A 3180-nucleotide genomic window follows, 5' to 3' on the forward strand; every position below is an offset into this window, starting at 1 on the left:
TTTCCTTCTCTCTCTCTCACTCTGTCCCTCTCTGGTCAAATTAAAATAAATAAATAAATAAAGTTAAATAAAATAATTATTAAAAAAAAGAAGAAGAAGAAACAGACGAAAACCCGCAGCTGACAGAACAGTGCGGACTCTGACCCCTGAGCCCATCAGCACCCGTGGGGGCCTTCTGCATCCAGGGCTCCCCAATGCTCGGACGCCCTCACACCCTGTGCCCACGTCAGACTCCAGTGCACAGCCCTGTACCCGCTGAGCTCCTTCACTGGCTTCCTTGATTTCCCCAAAGCCCGCCCGGCTCACTACCAGGGATCACTGGGGCCAAGACCTCCATCGGCCCTGCCCCTCGCAGCTGGAGCTCCAGAGACATGGCTAAACCCCGAAGGCACTGACCTGAGCTCTGACCCTCCAGAGCTTGTCGGCAGGCTGCTGGACACGGGCTTCTCTGGTGATGCCGTGAGCATCCTGTGTCGGGCCTGCCACTCCCTGCCAGTCTGTGTCTGAGCCCACAATGAGGCCACTCCTTAAGAAAATGCCACCCCGTGGCCATAGCAATGGAAGTGGCATTTCCATCCAGATGGACGTCCGTGTAACGGGGAAAGTAGGAGCAGGAGCAGTTCTGGCTGAAAGTTCGGAAGGGAGAGCAGGAGGAGGGGACACCGAAGCAACTGGGAAGAAGAGAGTGATGGGAGGGACCGGCAGATGGCATAATGGTTATGTTGCTGGACTCCCACATGGCCAACCATAGTTTGAATCCCAGACTCAGTTGCTTGAAATTCTTGCCAGGCCCATGTGCCTGTGTACCATAGATTCCAGGAAAAGAATGGAGGAGAAGGGATTGTGGTGTGGCCATCCCTCCAGGGGGTGATTTCTCACTTTCTGTCTCTCTATCTCTCCAACGAGTGCATGCAACCTATAGAAAAAAATCTCTCAAAAAAGAGACAGAGAGAGAGAGATAGGAGCAGTGTCATTCCTTTCTTTCTTCTTTCTTTTTTTTTTTGCCAGAAAGCACATAAGCTCACCAGAGCCAGAGACACAAAGAGATAGAGAGATAGAGAGAGGGAGAAAAAGAAAGCATGCCCCCCTCATTGGGGTGTGGTCACACCACAATCCCTTCTCAATTCCTCCATCCTGTCAAGAAGTGGGCATGCATGTGCACGTGCCAGAAATGTTTTTCAAGCCATCAGGGCTGGGATTCGAACCACAGTCGGCAATGGACTACCAGGCCACAGGGCTGGCCCCTATTTTTTCACTAAACCACAACATACATATTTACCTAACAAGCCATTTTAGAGAGTAGATAGAAAATGGAATATGCTCCTGGTCTAGCCAGCAGATACGAGCATAAACAACTGCTAGCTAGGGTGCACGGTTAGAGTCCCCCGGGGGAAGTCAGTTACTGTACAGGGAGTCAGAGCCACCCCTCTGCATTGGAAGCTTTCGTGTAAACAGCGGCGTTTCATCTCTTTCCAGAGGGGCAGACGATGACGGAGGTATAGCGCTAAGGACCCAAGCGCCGCCTGGCCCAGCTAGAAGGGAGAGAGGCTGCGAAGCTCTCCAGATGCCGGATGCCCTGCTGGGACGAAAGGCCCGCCTTCCTGCCCCCTCCGACAGGTACCTAGGCTGGGAGGAGGACAACAGGGCTTTTTATTTTTTTCTTTTTTAAGTGGTCCTTGCCCAAGGGCTTATGCACTTATCAGCGAGAGAGAGAGAGAGAGAGAGAGAGAGAGAAATCACCCCCCAGGGGGGATGGCCACGCCGCAATCCCTTCTCCTCCATTCTCTTCCTGGGCTCTTGGGCACGCACACATGCACATGTGCCCAGCATAATTTTCAAGCCACTGTGTCTGGGACTCCAACCACAGTCAACCCTGTGGGAGTCCAGCTATGTAACAAATAAGCCATTTGCCTCCCCAACACCTGAGCTTTTCTTTTTTTTTCTTTCCTTCTTTTTTTTTTTTTTTTGAGAGATCTTTGCTATAGGGCATGTGTGCTCTCCAGAGAAACTGAGAGACTGAGAGACAGAAAGTGAGAAATCAGCCCCCAGGGGCATGGCCGCACCACAATCCCTTCTCCTCCATTCTCCTCTCAGGATTTTGGGCACGCACGCACACGAGTCCAGCATGTTTTTCAAGTCTTAAGGTCCAAGACTCAAACCACAGTAACTATGTGGGAGTCCAGCAACATAACTGCTATGCCACCTGCTGGCCCCATACCTGGGCTTTTTAATCCAAGGTAGAGGACAACTTTCTGTCATCTTTCTGAACAAGCCCCAAACTACAGGCTGGCAAATAAATCTTTTCGCTCTTGCTTTCTTTTTTAAATAATTATTATTTTATTTATTATTATTTTTCATTTGCTGCAGGGTACATGTGCTCACCAGAGAGAGAGAAAGCTGCCAGGTCTGAGACTCGAACCACTGTGGGCCATGTGGGAGTTCAACACCTTAAACACCATGCCTCCTGCTGCTGGCCCCATATTTGCTCCTGTTAGGACTCCATCTTCCCCACAGCCTCAGCAAGTCTTGTGACCCCCTCCTCATCAGACAGGGCAAAATGTTCTTTTTTTTTTTTTTTTTTGAGAGGTTTTTGCTATAGAGTGTGTGCGCTCGCCAGACAGACAGAGACAGAGAGACAGAAAGCGAGAAATCACCCCCCAGAGGGGATGGCCACACTGCAATCCCTTCTCCTCCATTCTCCTCTCAGGATCCTGGGCACGCATGCACACGCGCCCGGCGTGAGTTTAAGCCACTGGGTCCGGGACTCGAACCGTGGTCGACTACATGGGAGTCCAGCTACATAGCCAGTACGCTAACTGCTGGTCCCCAGACAGGGCAAGGTGTTTCTTTTAGGAGTTTAGCCACGGAGTGTTGGCCGTAGAAAGACCCAGAGGCTTGCCCTGTAGATGCAGGATTCCTATTAGCAAACAATTCCCTGGAACCACGCTGTGGATGAGGTCACCCAGGAGCTGCTGAGCTCTTGGTTACTGTGTTTTCCAGAGCAAGGGAGTGACAAGTAGGGGCGCGAGACAAACCCCAAATATGAAGCTGGTATTGGCACAGTTACAGCTGATGGAAGGAAATGAGGAGTACATGGAAGGAGAGGAAGGTGGGGAAGAGAATGCAGAAAACAGTCATTGCTCTCAGAGAGAGAGCTCAGTCATGGGACCCTGGAAGAGC

At 51.0% G+C, this 3180-nt stretch overlaps 1 protein-coding gene across 1 annotated transcript in view; it reads left to right on the plus strand.

Annotated features, from left to right (window-relative positions):
• Nucleotides 1-3005: 3005 nt before the first annotated feature.
• LOC102480551 (PR domain zinc finger protein 14) overlaps nucleotides 3006-3180 on the plus strand; it is a gene marked incomplete at its 3' end in the record, with an annotated part of 17360 nt that continues 17185 nt past the window's right edge. Inside the window, exon 1 of the mRNA XM_027767272.1 lies at nucleotides 3006-3109. The remainder of the gene's footprint in view (nucleotides 3110-3180) is intronic.

Source organism: Tupaia chinensis, unplaced genomic scaffold (assembly GCF_000334495.1).
Source record: "Tupaia chinensis unplaced genomic scaffold, TupChi_1.0 Scaffold144138_1, whole genome shotgun sequence".
NCBI lineage: Eukaryota > Metazoa > Chordata > Mammalia > Scandentia > Tupaiidae > Tupaia > Tupaia belangeri.